This window comes from Lepus europaeus, chromosome 7 (genome assembly GCF_033115175.1).
Source record: "Lepus europaeus isolate LE1 chromosome 7, mLepTim1.pri, whole genome shotgun sequence".
NCBI classification, from domain to species: domain Eukaryota; kingdom Metazoa; phylum Chordata; class Mammalia; order Lagomorpha; family Leporidae; genus Lepus; species Lepus europaeus.
The window spans coordinates 79,901,622-79,920,380 of NC_084833.1; positions in this window are offsets into that span (position 1 = coordinate 79,901,622).

The window sequence follows — 18,759 nt, forward strand, 5'->3', positions numbered from 1 at the left end:
ATAACCTCCAACAAAGCAAAATAAGATTAGTACTTGACTTTCAACATCCCATCCTTTTTCTCTGATCTATGCCCAGTCATCAGATGAAAGCAGGCTAAATTTCTTAACAAGGATGTGAACAGGATTTGGGTGAAGCCCTGGAAGGAGAGGCATGGTATAAAAGGCTGAGAGACAATATGGGTGTCCCTTCACAAGAAGCATGGAGGCAAACAGTGGGTCCCTGTGTCACCAGAGTTCTTTTGCTTTAGTATCACAAAAGTGAGGGAAAGAGATGATAATTAACCAGGGAGTATCTGGAAGTCTAAAACAGCAAGAGGACTAAGAATATTCTCCAGGAACATTTAAACAAAAGCTGAAAAGCACCACCAAGTACAGTAAGCATAAGCTAGAAGTGGGATATATTTGAGTCATTATTGCTACCCTAGAATCTTCAATAGTTAGCTGTGCAGTTATATTTATTTCATTATCTTCCCAATAGTCAATCCTTCGTTTTACTTGAATGAGATTATTTTGAGCAAAACTGTCAAATTATGATGGTGTTTTAATAACAGCCACTATTATATATTGAAATATTCTATTACTATCACTATCTAAATCAGTATTCAACATGTATTAATTACATGAATTAATTCTCTTTTAATAACATTAATCTGTAATGTTGATACCATTATTATCCATCATTCATAGATTGCAAAATTAAGACCTACAAAGACTACAGCACAGCTGATTGACAAAGTTACAGATTGCTTCAGTTAACTAGCTAGCAATATAAATAGTTTTATTTACTCACAATTCTACTTACTGGAGATTAGCAGGATCTCTGAATTCTACCACATATTGGACGGGATTCACTTGGTGGAGAGGGTATAGCACCATAATGTCTCGGGCCTCAGTCTGATGGCTTAAATTGTTGGGTTGGGTAGAATGTCTTGGATGACTCATATGCTTCCTGCCCCTATTATGGCTATGATTTGGGAACCATATCATTTCTCCACAAGGCCAGAAAGAGATTCCCTACATGATAGTCTCATAGTTGCAAGAAAGAATGACAAGTCCTCTCTGAAAGTGTTTATTCTCTTTTCATCATATATACTAATGCATGATTGGCCACAACAAATCACATGAAAAAGTACTGTCACTGTGGTAGAAAACTAAGAAAAGTCTAGCAGGCAAGTGATATCATTATTTTAGGGAGCCATGAGACCCAGGAGCATAGGCCTTTAGACTCAGGTCATTGTATTTGTATGTGGAGGGGAGACAGTTTGTCAGGAAAGACTGAAAAAAAAAAAAAAGTAAAACTATAGCATTTTAAAAAGGAATCATAAATCCAATTACAAATTATTTCTTTTAACTATGAATAAGTTGGAACCACAATAGGAAAAGAGCCACAATAAACATATAAATCACATTATTGGTAAAGATTAGACAGGATTCAGGGCACACCAAAAATCCCATGGAGGTGCTCTAATAAAGTTTGCAGACTGTACTGATATTGAGAACACAAAGATGGCAGGAGTTGAATGAGGTTTAATAATAAATAAGAAGAGAACATCAAGGAAACATCTAAAGTCTAAGCTTGTTAAATTTATTTTAAATAACTCATTTGAGAACCTAGCTGCAGTATCGCCTTGCCTGCCTTGGCCAGACCAAAATACCATATCCTTCTCGCATGTCATTGGTCCAAAATCCTTCCACATACTTATTTGGAATTTTACACTCCGTTCTTTGTCATCTGCCTATTTTCACTGGAGTGTCTATTTTGGAGTGCAAGACAAAAGATGACTCATCTTAATTGCAAAATCAATTAAAAATTAATTATGTAATAAATGCCTAGATTTATGAAAATCACACAAAATATGTAGCCCCTTAAGTTCACCAGGACTGTCAATATGCCTAGATTATCTTATATGTAGCACAATTTGTGCTATTTTACAGTTTTTATTTATCAAGTTAAAAGAAACTGTAAGGCACGTGTGTTTTAATCCTATTTTTCACAAATGAGGAATCTAAGTATGGAAATGATTAAATGGGTTGTCCAGTGTCAAGTAGATTTAAAATTTAACCATCACCCTTGTACTACTCTTTCTTTTATGCAGTTAAACCACAATCCCATAAAAAGCTAAGATAATGTCCTTAAAATCCACTGAGGTGTGAATGCAGAGTCAGACGTTTACCTATAATATGATTTTTGTGAATGTGACACAACATTTATGTTTTTGAATATTTTTATTTTGCAGATGAGGGGTAGGCAAGATTATTTCCAATATACACTCCATTCTATGATTCAAGTAAAATTGAAACACAATGGTATTCAGTGTACTGCCATCTGGTGTTCAGTGATGAGATTACTTATAGCATTTTTTTTTTAAATAAAACCACAAAATATCCATTAAAAGATCTTTGAAGCACACAAATATTACAAGCTTACTATTTACTCAAGATATACCTAACTGTAGATTTAATGAATGTGTTCATATAGTATTTATGAAGTTAGGTTTTGAATCAATACCTAACTTTATACTAACCAAATGTTCATTCATTGCTGTATACCAGGCTACAGTTATTACCTTCACTAATAAATGGAGTAGATTATACCTGCCCATTTCATATTCACAATAAAAGAAGTAATATTTCCCATCACATTTCTATGTAATTAGTGTTAAATACATTTTAATCCCATGTAACTACAGTAACCAGCACTATTGTATTTGAACTGTGTAATCACTCCGTGGCAGAAAATGTATAATTAAGAAGTTCTCCAAAGTATTAGGGAAAAAAATGCATGGTGCTGGAGGGGAATCACAGTTGGATTATACCTGTGATCCCATATCCTTCGTTCAGTGCCTATTTACCTACCTGTACAGTGTAATTAGGTGTGGGGTTGGGCTGGAAGACAAACCATAACTAATATATTAACAGCATCTTTTATTAACAGATAGCTAAGGAGTATTCTACCAGTTTCATGCCAAAAGCTTCCGATGAACACAATAAAAGTAATTTCTCACTCCACATGGAGTCACAGTGTTAGATATTGTGCTGTTCAAAACAAGATCCTAAAAATATTTTTCCAAGCCACTCAAACTGCATCTGTGGTGTTGATATTTTCAGGTTTTCTAAATTCATGGAGCATAACAACACAGGGGAGAAAAAGTTGATAAGGTACGCTTGATAAGTAAGAGGGAATGAAAAAAAAATAAAAAGGAATTCAAGTTAACAGAGCTAAATCTTGCATTTCTTGTTTGATTTCTCAACAGATAAGGAGGGAAGTTATGGGGTAGGTGGAAGTCATTGTAATCCATAAGCTGTACTTTGGAAATTTATATTCATTAAATGAAAGTTTTAAAAAAATAAATAAATATTAATTCAGAAAAAAAAGGAGCTCTACAAAGAATTTTCTAGGGACATAGATTCAGACTGTGACTATATATTTTTGCAATTTTATGACAAAGTCCTAAATTTAAATTTGTGGCATAGTGGTAAAAGCTATTGCTTGCAATGTCCACATTCCATGTAGGTACTGGTCCCTGTCTTGGCTGCCCCACTTTCAATCTAACTGTCTGCTGATGTGCCTGGGAAAGCAGTGGAAGCTTGCTCAAATGTTTGGGCCCCTGCACCTACATGAGAGACCTGGAAGAATCTCCTGGATCCTGGCATTGGCATGGCCCAGCTCCAGTCATTGCAGCCAACTGGGGAGTTAACTAAGGGATGGAAGATTCTCTCTCTGTCTCTCACTCTCTCTGAGTAACTCTGTCTTTCAAATGAATAAATATATTTAAAAATAAAAAAAAATAAAATTTGACTATCAGCAGAATTTGAGAGAATACTCTTCATTGCAACTCACATGAGCACCATGTGAGCCAACGAGAAAATGTGTTTATGAAAAGTTTCTGACAGCAATGGTGACAGCACAAAATGTCTAAATCTCAGAAAGAAGCTGTCCCAAAATATTTTCATCAGTGATGAATGTTGTAGAAAAGGTAGGAGAATTTAGGTGGAGTAAAAAGAAATACAGAACATATATTTAGACTAGGCTTCAAGAAAGGTAATGTAACAAGCAAATGTAACTTTTCAGATAATTCAAAATGTTATGATAGAGAAAATGCAGAAAGCAAAAGCTGAAATAAGATGACAAAAATGACTTTTCCGAGAAAGTAAACATTGAGCTGAAAACTAAAGAATGAGAAGGAGGAAGGTTTGCAAGAGTCTCAAAAAAGGAGATTCTACACAAGTCAAAAGCAAGTGAGAAGTCCATGGGAACAAGCAATCAAAGGAAATAACTTGACACAGAAAGACCAAGAAAGTTGTTAGTGTTGACTGCTTTACTAACGGGTGTGAAAACCAGGTAAATACTCAGGGTTCAAAATATCATTTGTTTTCCCTGATCGGCGACAACTGAGCACCAAAGGGAAAACCTGTTGAAGTGAAATGGACACTATAAGAAACAATGACTTGATCAGCTCTTGTCCTGACTCTAGATGTGCAATGTAATACTTTATCCTTTTTAGTATTTGTTGTTGTTGTTGTTGTAGTTGTTCTAGTGCTAGTGGTTGAACTCTGTAATTAACACACAATTACTCTTAGGTGTTTAAATTTTAACTGAAAGGTGATCCCTGTTAAATTTAAGAGTGGAAAAAGAGAGGGAGGAGATGTACAATTTGGGACATGCACAATCAGACTTGCCCCAAATGATGGAGTTAGAAATGTGCCAGGGGATTCCAATACAATCCCATCAAGGTGGCATGTACCAATGCCATCTCACTAGTCCAAGTAATCTATTTCAGTTCACATTCGATGGCTCTGATAGGTCTAAGAGTCAAAGGGATCACACAAACAAGACAAGTGTCTGCTAATACTAACTGATAGAATCAAAAAGGGAGAGAAGGATCCACCATGGGAAGCAGGATACACAGCAGACTCAGAATGGCAGATGTCCTAAACAACACTCTGGCCTCAGAATCAACCCTCAAGGCATTCGGATCTGGCTGAAGAGCCCATGAGAGTATTGTAGGCATGGAAAGCCAAGATACCATGGAAAAGAAAAAAAAGAAGACCTAAATGAAAGATCTCTGCGAGTGAGATCCCAGTGGAAAGAACAGGGCCATCAAAGAAGGAGATACTTTTTTCTGAAGAGAGGAGAGAACTTCCACTTTGACTATGACCCTATCGGAATAAGATCAAAGTCAGCGAAATCTAAAGGCTTCCATAGCCCTGGCAACTCATGACTAGAGCCTAGGGAGATTACTGACGCCATGAACAGGAGTGTCAAATTGTTAAGTCAGCAACAAAAGTCACTGTGTACTTACATCCCATGTGGGATCTGTCCCTAATGTGTTGTCTAATGTGCAGTGATGCTATAACTAGTACTGAAACAGTATTTTTACACTTTGTGTTTCTGCGAGGGTACAAACTGATGAGATCTTTACTAATTATATACTGAATCGATCTTCTGTATATAAAGATAATTGGAAATGAAAAAAAAAAAAAAAAAGCCTGGTGTTAAATTGGAAATGGCATAGAAAATTAATTAATTTTTTAAAAAAATATATTATGTAGGATCTCTGTCTTTAATGTACTGTACACTCTTATTTAATGCTACAACTAGTACTCCAACAGTATTTTTTTTCACTTTCTGTTGCTATATGGGGGCAAACTGTTGACATTGTTACCTAATATACTAAACTGATCTTCTGTATATAAAGAGAATTGAAAATGAATCATGATGTGATTGGAAGGGGAGAGGGAGCGGGAAAGGGGAGGGTTGTGGGTGGGAGGGAAATTTTGGGAGGGGGAAGCCATTGTAACCCATAAGCTGTACTTTGGAAATTTATATTCATTAAATAAAAGTTTAATTAAAAAAAAGAAAAAAAAAAAGAAAACCAGGTAAATACTCAGGGTTCAAAAGAAGGCTAATATTTGGAGTTACACTGAAAAGTAATGAATGAATTATACAGGAAAATCACATGTGAAATTAGGTCATGTTTGTTATAGGGTCCAATTTATTCTCCTGTATTTCAAAGGCTCTATTAATTATCCCAATTTAAAGAATCTCATGCTACAGAGTAATTCATTTCATCTTTGTATGCTCAAATATGGGAGGCATTTTTATTGCAATTTGTTTTTCTATATAATTAAGTGAGTATTAATGAGATGATAAAAACATTTCAGGATATTAAAACTATCTATTGGCTAATTAGGGTACTACTGGTTTTACAGTTAATCAAAATGCTTGGACTCTGATTATGAAGATGTTCAAGGGAGTTGAGCTTTCTAAATTGTTATGTCAGACATGGAAGGGAATTCTACAATTTCTTCCTGTGGATGTTTTAGTATTTCTTAGGGAGGTCACACTGCAGTGCAATGTAGCCTGTTGCGTAATATGTAAAATGAGAATTGCATTGGATGGCTTCTTTTCTTTTAACCTCCTTAATTCTTCTAATATCTTATGGTTATATGATCAGTCCAAACCAAGAGTCCCTATGGATATCCTTTCCTTTACAGTAGATTTTTATTCTTGTAATAGAGTATTCGTATAATATGAGTGTACCTGAAACAGTCCATGGAAAATGGAATTAAAGTCAATATTTTTTATGCAAATCCATAAGTAGTGTTTTCCTAATACACATTTTCTACAAACATTGAAAACCTCTGTGTACATAATGTATTCTTAGCTAATATTTCATATTCTTATATATTTGAGTTTAAAATGTGAAAACTGATATGATTTTCCAGTCTTAAAATAATTTGTTCCGATCCTGTCCCGGTTGCCCCTCTTCCAGGCCAGCTCTCTGCTGTGGCCAGGGAGTGCAGTGGAGGATGGCCCAAGTGTTTGGGCTCTGCACCCCATGGGAGACCAGGAGAAGCACCTGGCTCCTGCCATCAGAACAGCGCGGTGCGCCGGCCGCAGCGTGCTACCGCGGCGGCCATTAGAGGGTGAACCAACGGCAAAGGAAGACCTTTCTCTCTGTCTCTCTCTCTCTCTCACTGTCCACTCTGCCTGTCAAAAAATAAATAAATAAATAAATAAATAAAAATAAAATAAAATAAATAATAATTTGTTTCTTTAACACTATCCTCTGCACTGTCTCCCACATGTTTTCTGTTTTAATTCATTAGATAATAATGTGAGTTGCTCATCATCCTAACTTCCTGAATCTCATTTAAAATAGACTACTTTAAGTTCTAAACAATCTCAGGAAACCTATTGTTCTTTCCTTTCTCAAACGAGTGGGCGATATAAACTTTTCTCTCTCTTTTGCCACATCTTTATTATTAAACAGTGCATTTGTAAATAATTTTTATTACAACTTCCAAAATTGATTTTTTAAAATATACTTATTTATTTACTTGAAAGACAGAGTTACAGAGAGGGAGAGACAGAGTGAGAGAGGAAGAGAGAGATCTCCCCTCTGTTGGTTCACTCCCCAGATGGCCGAAGCCAGGATCCTGAGCTTCTTTCAGGTCTCCCATGTAGGTGCAAGGCCCAAACAGTTGGACCATCCTCTACTGATTTTCCTAGGCCATTAGCAGTGATTTGGATGGGAAGTGGAGCAGCTGGGACAAGAACTGACATCTATATGGGATGCTGGCATTGCAGGTGGTGGCTTAACTTGCTACATCACATCTCAGACCCCACAAAATTGATTAATTAACAAACAAGTCCTTGCATAACAAATTTTACTGCTTTTTTAGTTGAAATTTGGTGACTCATTATGATGGACCCTTATATAAATTATGTTTAAGTTAGTCTAAATATTATTGTCTATTTCTATGGCCTTCTTAAAAATACCCCTGTGCAGTTTCACTCAGTCTAAATTGGGCATTGGTGGCAAAAATCATTTTTCTCAATCTTAGCCCATGCTCTATACTATTATTTTTCTTTTTTTAAAAGATTTATTCATTTATTTGAAAGGCAGAGATACAGACAGAGAAGGAGAGAGAGAGATAAAGATCTTCCATCTGCTGATTTACTCCCCGAATGGCTGCAACAGCCAGGACTGGGCCATGCCGAAGCCAGGAACCAGGAACTTCTGAGTCTCCCATGTAGGTGCAGGGGGCAGAAGAACTTGGGCCATCTTCTGCTGCTTCCCCAGGCAGATTAGCAGGGAGCTGGATTGAAAGAGGAGCACCTGAGTCTTGAACCTGTACTTACATGGGCTACTGGCATTGCAGGTAAGGGCTTAGCCTTCTACTACGGCACAGCACCAGCCCCTATACTAAGATTTTTTAAAAGCAGTTTTAAAATAAGAAAAAAAAAAGCAAAGCAGACATTTTCTCCCACTATATACTCATTCACTCAATCCTTCACTTCTGACATCAGATGTGTAGAGTTTTTCAATTCTCTGGCTGACACTGACTTCTGGCTGACATCGACTGGGTGTCCAACAAATCAATTCAGTTCTGACAGTAACTGGAGTTACCACAGATCCGCAGGTTAAGGGCTTAGTCCCGTAAGACTGCCTGTACCTCAGACTCCAGTACTAAGACCCAAGTTTCCCACAACTACTGATAAAATTGGCCACAAAGGGAAGCTTCCCATGCCTGTCTTTCAGGTGAGATCATTTGCTAGAGCAGCTCACAGCACTCGGGGAACAACTTTACTACCACCCATTTGTTATAGAAGGGTACAACTCAAGAACAGACTTCTGGAAGAGGTGCGTAAGTCAAGCTCAGTGGAAAGGTAACGGAGCTTCCATGCTGTCTGCTTGCCTGACACCCTCCCAGCACCTGCACATGCTCAGTGACCTTGTAGGACTCCATACTCCAGAGTTCATGATTTTTACGGAGGTTGCATCGCATAGGCATAAGCAGTCATTTCCTCAATCACTAGCTGTCTCCCCTTGCTGCAGGAAGGGGCTGGGTCTGAAAAACCTAAGTGTATAATCATTGTTTTGGCTTTCTGGTGACCAGTTCCCATCTGAGCCCAAAAGTCGTCTCATTAGAACAAAAGACATTTCTATTTCCCAGGAAGTATGCATCAGTTACTGGAGGCAAAAACCAAATATTAGAACAAAAGATGAAATCTGCAGTCCTATTACTTTGGAAATTGCAAGGGATTTAAATTCTGTTCAAGGAACAGGGGACAGAGCTCAAATATATGTTTTGTATTGTGGCAAAATTATCCTGCTTTCTGCTTCATGATTCAAGAAAATAGTGAGATACTAAAGCACTTTAATAGTTAGCAACAGACGCATTGGTTGAGGAACAAAACAATTTTTTTTTTTAGATAAAGACTGAAAAACTACTTACTGATTGCTTCCGTCTATAATTTTAAGGGACACATCAGAAAAAATTATTTATTTTTTATTTATTTACTTATTTTAAAAGATGTTTTATTTATTTATTATGAAGTCAGAGTTACGGAGACAGCAGGAGAGATGGAGGTACAGAGAGAGATCTACCATCTGCTGGCTCACTTCCAAGATGGCCACAATGACCAGAGCCGAGTCAGTTTGAAGCTAATAGCCAGGAGCTTCAGTTGGGTCTCCCACGTAGGTTGCAGGGGCCCAAACACTTGGACATCCTCTGCTGCTTTTCCCAGGCCATTAGCAGGAAGCTGGATTGGAAGTGGAGCAGCCGGAACTCAAACCACAGCCCATGTGGGATGTCAGCATGGTAGGCAGCGGCTTTACCTGTTGAACTACATTATTGCAGCCCCGGGAGTAACCTTTTTAGGAAAAAATATTTTTCTCTTAGATCCTACTAAGCAAAGACTTTAAAAAATATTTGAGCTTAACTATATGTAATGGAAAATACAACATTTTAATCATTTGACATGAGCTGGTCAGTGCCATTAAGTACACTCACATTGTGGTATGACCACCATTCTATACCTATTGAAACACTAGCACCAAATCTCAGTTTCAGGGTAGAAAATGAACAGAAAAGACACATAAGTATCAACCATGGGAGAGCTTATTCTATCTTGAATCCAAACCTAAGATTTTTTTCTGGAGAAAACACACAATGTGAGATCAAAAGAGCACTCACCCCCTTGAAATATATAGCTTAGAGGTAAGAATCAAGATCAGTTTTTCCCTGTGTTCCTTGTTAGGCAGAATTGTGTAGAGGAACAAAATACAGCATATGGAGGAGCAGAATACAGCATATGGATTGTGTGCATCATTTTCTGGCTCTAAGAAGCCTCATGTACCTGTCTACTCCTGCACACCTGTCTGCAAAGAGGCATATTTTCCACCAGGAATCTATGTGTTCCTACATGGACATACACTAATAGACATATATTGACTTTATTATTCAATGAAAAAACTTCAGTAAGCACAGTTCTTTGACACAACAATCATCTCTTAAGTCTTTCGTTTAAAATAAATCAGAAGGTGGAACTAGGGTAACAAATTGAGAAAAGGAAGGGAAAGATGAGACAAGAATATTTAATAAGTGGCATTATGTGAGAACACATATGCAATGCCTCTGTCCATATGGCTTTGTAAGTGTTGTATTTTTATTTCAACCTTCGCAATACGTTGAAAAACTATAGCAGTTCAATTTGCCCAAGGCTACATGTTTTAGAGTTTGGGTACAAACTAACTCCATAGCTTCCAATTTCTCTGAGACCTAGAGAAAAGTGACATGGGAGAAGGAGCAGCTTCTAGGAATTCCCTGCACACATGGAGAATCCTGTCACTGTTGCATAGTGTGGCATCAACTAAAATGTGAAGGACATACTGTTCACACAGAGAATTAGGGACAAAACTAGATGATATCCTCTAGTGGTATGCTACTCATTTGGCAAAATTCATGATGGCTACCATGTCACTGATGTAAGTATTTGCTACTTTTAGATACCTAAATCTGCATGACTGCAATGGATTTTTCAGTCTATTCATTTAAAATTTTACTATTTAAATTTCAAATCTTAGAAAGTAGCATATCCTAGTTGAAGCAAAAGTAAATCATCATTGAATGGTTTTGATGCTATGCATTACCTTAGCACTTCGTCTGTTTACTCTTCACTCTTCCAGGAATCTGACTCTTGTCAACACCCTGGGGAATGAATAGTATGTCCCAGGAGATATGTGGATATGTGTGTTTGTGGTAGGGAGAGGAGGCATGAACTGAAACTGACTAGGAGGGAATTCTTTCTTCCCAGAAAGAATTAAGAACTACATGATTCTTGAGCATGAAATTTCTTTTCAAACAAGGAGAGCTTTTAAACTCTAAAATCACACAGGATTGCAAGAAACTTTTCTGGATAACAGCCAAGGATTTGAGGGTGAGACACGTCTTTTAGACATTAAGTCAGACAAAATGTATTCTTTTCACAGAAGAACAGGAAAGAAAGAAAATCAGATAGTCTGGTTTCAATAGTTAGTAAGATGCTCTTCAGTTTTGTGGGAGGGAAAGTGTTATACGATATACAAGATAAAGATCTAATACTGGCACAGAATTTAAAGGTAAATCCACTTTTAATAAAGAGATGAGGCATATGCTATTATAAGGTGAATATTGAAGAACACATAAATAGTGTTTGAAATTTTGTTTTATTTATAGGTTTTTTTTGTTTATATTTGAATGACAGAGAGACAGGCAGAGCAGAGAGACAGAGATCTCTGAACTGCTTGTTCACTCCCCGAATGCCTGCAACATCGAGGGCTGTACCAGGCTGAAGCCAAGAGTCCAGAATACAGTCCACATCTCTCATGTGGGTGAGTTAGCCATCCTTTATTGCCTCCCAGGGTGTGTATTACCAGGAAGGTAGAATGGAAATAAATATAGGGGACTTGAACTTGGGCACTCTCCTAGGGAGGGTGGACATCCCAAGTAGTGTCTTAACTGCTATAACAAAACTCTCACTCTTACTTATATTTATTTATTTAAGAATAGCTATTTGGGAGTTGGTGTTGTGAAGTAGTGGGTAAAGCTGCCCCCGTGATGCTGGCATCCCATATGGGCACCCACTCAGGTCCCAACAGCTCTACTTCTGATCCAGCTCCATGTTCACAGCCAGAAAGAAGCAGTGGAAGGTGGCCCAAGTAGTTGAGCCCCTGGCACCCATGTGGGAGACCCAGATGAAACTCCTGGATCCTAGTCTCCCTGGCCCAGTGGTGGTTATTATGGCCATCTTGGGGAGTGGATAGAAGGCCTCTCTCTGTCTCTGTCTCTACCTCTCTGTGTGTGTGTAACTCTGAATTTTAAAATAAATAAATAAACCTAAAAAATGAATAGCTACTTGGTACCTTGTTGACATATTCTAATAAAGGCCATTAGTCAAAGCCACAAATTTATCCACCATAACATTTTTGACTCTGAAAGTTTCATATCATCTTTGAGTAAGAAAGATATTGTAAGGCCATACCATATCAGAAAACCTAATCGTTCTTCAATGGAAGAATTTCAAAATATTTTCCTTCTCTTACGCAACTAGGGCAAAATATAAAGAAAATATAAAAGAATTCAGAACACAGAAAGGGACAATACATCATAGCATCTTGTAAATGGGTTGACAAAATAATTTCTGAATATGGAAATTAATTTATCAAAGGAATTTTAAGTAGCTAGAAAGAAGCAGATTTCCTTTCATCAAAGACCTAATAAATATTTGTGAAAATCAATAAAGAATGGTCATATTATTTCTGCCAAAAGGGTAGTGTGATAGCATAGAGCACCAGGGAACAGATTCAGTAAAAACTAAAGGAAAAGAACAAGGACCAAAAAAGAACAGAAGAAATTCTCAACCACAATGGCTAACCACTTATTATTATTATTATTATTATTATTATTATTTAACAGGTAGAGTAACAGACAGTGAGAGGGAGAGATAGAGAGAAGGGTCTACCTTCTGTTGGTTTACTCCCCAAATGGCCGCTACGGCTGGTGCTGTGCCAATTCGAAGCCAGGAGCCAGATGCTTCCTCCTGGTCACCCATGCAGGTGCATGGGCCCAAGCACTTGAGCCATCCTCCACTGCCCAGAGAGCTGGACTGGAAGAGGAGCAACCAGGACTATAACTCAGTGTCTGTACGGGATGCTGGCACCGCAGGCGGAGGATTAACCAAGTGAGCCATGGTGCTGGCCCCACCACCTTTTATGTTGAAGAGGAATTCGAAACTCACACTCTGAGACATTTATTATTCATGCTATAAGCTCATATTTTCACTAACTATAGTGGAAGCAGTTTGTAGTTTTCATTCCATAGATCATTGACTTTACAAAATAGCCTTTGGTTGACTTCATAAATGCCCAAATTAAAGACAACATTTCTGTTCTGAAGGATAACAGGGTCAGGAAAGACAGCATCCAACTCTATCATTTGAGTGATTATAATTAGAGTTTGCAAGTAAGGTAAAAATTCATTCTAAACACGGCAAATCAGGCTTCTTTCCTGCAAGTAGGTAACACATATTTGGAAGGTATGAGAAAGTTGTATAAGACCCTTGTCTTAGAGGTTCTTTTACACTACTGAAAGCAGTTTTCCTTATCATCATCTTTATTATATCTGAAAGTTCAAAAGCTACTTTTTTCTTAAAATTTTTAAACTATTACTAACATTCTTCTCCATAACATTTTTCTCTTCAAAACCTTCCTCTTATTGAGTCAATCCAATGCAACAAGAAATTTAAGAACTGGTATACATAGAGAAAAGACTAGTTGCTGGGACTGGCACTGTGGCATAGCAGGTTGAGCCACTGCCTGCAACACCAACATCTCATATGGGCTCTAGTTCACATCCTATTTGCTCAACATCAAATTCAGCTCCCTACTGGGAAAGCAGTGGAATGTAGACCAAGTTCTTGGGCCCCTACACAAATGAGAGACCTGGAAGAAGTTGCAGGCTCCTGGCTGGGGCCTGGCACAGTCCAGGCTGTTGAGGCCATTTGGGGAGTGAACCAGCAGATGGAAAAAATCAATCTCTCTGCCTCACTGTCTCTCCCCCTCTCCCTGTAACTCTGCCTTTCAAATAAATGAAAAATAAATTGTTAAAAAGGCTAATTGCTGACATTTTTAAGGATTCACTTAAAAGATTTATCTATTTATTTGGAAAGCAAGGTGACAGAGAGAGAGTTATTCCATCTGTTGGTTCATTCCCTAAATGCATGCTGGGTATTGTTGGGGCAAGCCAAAGTGAAGAGGCAGGAATTCCATCCTGGTCTCCCACATGGGTGGCAGCAGCTCAAGTTCATGAGCCATCAGCTGCTACTTTCCCAATTACATTAGCAGGAAGCTGGATCAGGAGCAGAGTAGCTGGGACTTGAACTGGCACTGTGGTCAGGAACACCAGTGTCACAAGCAGAGGCTTAATCTGTTGCACCACAATGCTATTCTGATTCCTTTATCTTAAGGAATGTGTGACATTGATACAACTCAATAAAATATTTCTTCTGCACTAATAAAAATTGTTTCATTTTAATCCAACTTCATGTCAAAGACAATCTTCTATATACTACAGAACCTATTGTATTGTTTAAGTAATAAGGAAAAGTAAACAGACCACAAAAGGATTTCTGATAAGGAAGATTGGCAAAATTTAGTGTGAAAGGACTTAAAGAGGAGTTTGCAATGGAGATGCTTTCTGAATAATAACACAAATTTAAAATAAAGAGATGAGCAGTTAGAAGATGGGGTGTTGTACAAATACATTATTCAAAGAATATGATAAATGTGATGCCGACATCCCATATGTGTGCCAATTCATGTCCCAGCTGCTCCATTTCCAATCCAGATCCTGATAATGCACCTGGGAAAGCAGCAGAACATGGCCCAGGTCCTTGGGTGCCTGAACACACATGGGAGACCTAGATAAAGCTCCAGGCTTTTGGTTTCAGTCTGGTCCAGCCCTTGCCATTGCAGCCATATGGGGAGTGAACTTGTGGATTTAAGATTCTCTCTCTCTCTCTCTCACTCTCTCTCTCTCTCTTTCTCTTTCTCTCCCCTTCTCTCTCTGTAATTTGGACTTTTAAATAAATAAATCTTACTAAAAAGAGAAAATAAAATGAACATGTATACACTGAGTGCTCAGAACTATACCTCCCGTTGAGAGCCAAAGAAGCAGCAGCTGCCCACACATCCTTCACTGAGGAGGTTTCCAAAAACATCCTCGTTATAAAAGCAAAAGTTCTTCAAAGAATTGATGTCTTCATATCTATACTTTAGAAGATGCCCTGGTAAAAGAAGTAACGATCCACTCAACTCCTGCATCATGCCGCCTAGTCCTTGGTTCATCACTGCACAAAGGGCTTCTAAACTGATTTAAAAAAAAATAAATTTAATTAGTCATTTGACAGGTAGAGAGAGGGAGAGGCAGAGAAAGAGGGACATCTTCCATCTGAAAGTTCATTCCCCAAATGGCCACAATAACCAGGGCTGGTCCAGGCCAAAGCTCAGACCCAGGAGCTTTATCCAGGTCTCCTATATCGTTAACAGGGACCCAATCACCTGGGTCATCTTCCCGTACTTTTTGCTGCTTTCCCAGGTGCATTAGCAGGGATCCAGTTTGAAAGTGGAGCAGACGGGACTTGAACTAATGCCAGTATGGGCTGTGGGCATTGTAGGTGATGGTTTGAACCACTATACCACAACACCACTCCACAAACTGATCATTTTAATGCCTCCTTTTTATATAAGAAGGGACAGTTAATAATCACTGACACTTGAGGAAAGACATTAAAACGAAAATCAGAGAAACTGTATATAAAAATGGTTTTTCAATCTGTAGAGAGAGCCCTTTAAAGTAATTAATAGAAAAAAATCATTAAGTATTCTCTCCATAAAGAAAACTTAATGCGTACAAATAATAAAATTGTTGTGATGACAAAAATGAGAAAGTAAAAACTCTTGGAAATAAAAAAAATGGTTGAAACTAAGAGTTTTAAAAATAAATTTGAGAAAATCTTCTTAGAGAATAGAACATAAAAGCATGGAATTCAAAACACAATATACTGTTTGCTCAGAGAATCAAATCTAGGAAGAACAATTTCCAACTAAAAACATCCCAGAAAGCACAGATGGAGAAAATAAAAGAAAGAGAATTATAAGGAGAAATTTCCCAGACCTGAAGAATCCGAGCCTGTAGATTGTCTGATATAAAATCAATGAAAAACACTTTCCTGAAATCCAGTTGTTTGGAAGTCTTCAAATGCTATTGATAAGGACAAAATTTTAAACTCTTCTAAAGAGGAGTAAAAGTGGTGCCTACAATAAGAATTATAGTACTTCATATGTCTCAGTAGCAATTATGGATTCTAGAAATTGGCAGCCTTCAAAATTCTTAAGGCAAATAGTTTTTTTGCCTAGAATACTTTGTTAAATCATAATACCATTCCAGGGTTAGGGCAGGGTATTTCCCCATTGTTTCCATGCCAGATTCAGTGCCCCCCTTTTGTTCACTTTCTAAGGAAAGAATGAAGCACTTCAGAAATCTAAGGATAAACTAAAAAAATGGAAACTTAGGAAAGAAAAAAATATGATAAAAAGTTACCCATTTAAAAAAGTGGATTTGATAATATAACATGTGAAACAAATATAAAAATATGCATATACCTATTATGAAGGTGGAAAAAAGTAAATTATTAGCTCTACAAATACCAAGGAGCAATGTGAAAAAGGGAATCAAATCATAATAATTCTTTGCTCTGTCAGGGTATTCATTTTCAGTGATATAAAAACTAATTCAACTAAAAACATAGTGATGTGAAGACAGAAAGACTGTTATAATTCTTGAGATTTATCTGCAATAAAAAGACACTTTTGTTTAAATTGAGGTGATCAATCTACCTGCTTCGCCTAGGACTAGAAGAGACATAGGATGTTTGGTGTTAAAATCAAGACAATTTCCAGACAGGAAATATTTGATGAGAGATGATAAGGAAAGGAAAGAATTTATTATTTGCATTGTTATCATCATTATTATTGTTGTAAGTACAATCATTATTGGTAGCAGTAGTGATAGTATTATCGTTATACATTTTCCTGATGACATCATAACTCTATCATAAATAGCAGTTAGAAAATAAAGAATTTTTATGATTTAGTATTGTCTGTGCCCTTGCTGCCATGGGTGTTTATCATCCTATGTCAATTTCAAAATGATTGTTAAAAAGTGTTATATCAGGCAAAAGTACTATTTGTCAGTATGCATCTGAAAAGAAATGTCTTTTGACTTACTATTAAACAATTAAATCTTGTCAAGGAATCATTTCTCTCAGATAACAAAATGGTGAGACAGTGTGCCTGTATAATCTGATATAGAATCTGAAATTCTTCCCCATATCTTTCTGAGCAGATGTATTATAAAAATTATTTCATGAAATCTCATATTTTTACCTTCTGCAAAAACATTAATAATGAATGTACAGCACCCACTACCAATACATTCTGACACCCAAGAGTTGTAAGCATTAGACTCTTTTTTAACAACTGAGCGTCATTCTAATTTGGCCAGAGGTGTTTAGAAATCACCTAATGGAGCATCAGACAACATGAAAATTAGCATTACTCTCTTATAGTCTATATCTTTATCAAATTTTATTGTAGCATTATTTCTCACCATGACAGAAATGCCTGATCAAACAGCTTTTCTTCTGAAGTCACAGTCCAGCCAGAGTGAAGTTACAACCTTGTACTTTTAAGCCTGAAGCGGCTGTTAACCACTTCACTTCATTTCACTAGAGAGCAGGGGAAAACGACTAAAGTGAACCAAGGCAAAGGTCTAATGAGACACTGACATTTAAAGAGGAAAGATTTGTTTCACAAGACCATGATCCATACCCCATGGACCCTGTTCAGACAGAGGGTTGCAGCCAAGTAAAACCTGGGGGTTAGCTGCTGTGTCCTTGGTACCACTGAATCAGCAGGAGAGAACGGCTGGCTGGCTAGTTTAAATTGTGCATGCTTCAGCAAATTTTCATTACCACCTACAATATATATGATTCCCTTGTCGTCATATGTACATTCAAGGCAGGCTTGTCATTAATTCACAGGTCAACTAAAATGAAGAGAGTGAATGGCATCGAGTGCAAAATACAACTACCCTGTGGGGATAATACAGATCTTCAGGGAAGTAGCCTTTTAAAGGTTCTTTCCAACTAGTTTTATAGAGATATTCATGCTTTCTTTTTAGTTTCACTGTCTTTCATAGTGTCTGCCATTCCACTTGAACCCTAAACCAGATCCACACCTCACATATGTTTTTCTGACATTCCTGGGAGACTTATAACGCCAGTTTCAAATGTATCTGAAGCAGACTACCATTTCAAATCCTAAACACCTCAATGTTTCCTGTCCTCAAATTTTAATTTACATGGTTCAATATTTTTATGTTAAGACTAAATATATGTGAGGCTTTTCCACTTTAATCAAACCTTGGAAATAGTTTCTGAGATAGTGTCCACACAGATGAAATTTCTGGGAGCTGAAGCTATGAAATATGGGTCTAATTTTCAAGGATGACTATGTACAAAATGTTGAGTTGGAGGGCTAAATTATTTTATATCATTAGAGAAATAAACAAAAACATATACCAACCTATAAAAAGATAGTTTTTTGCTCATATATATTTATTTATATGTCTATAAATTTTTGAAAATTCAATTTCCTTCATTAAAAATATTAAGTTCAAACAGTTTGATTCACAAATAGTAATGGGGAGTACGATACATCCGGTTTCTTTCCCTGAAACCAAACATCCCACTCCCTCATGGACCATCACCTTCTTCAAAGCCAGATTCTCCCCCAGTTCCAAAGAGGAGGCTCAGCCTTCCTCAGTTCCCTGAGTTCACATTTATACAATTTCACAGGCCCACTTAGC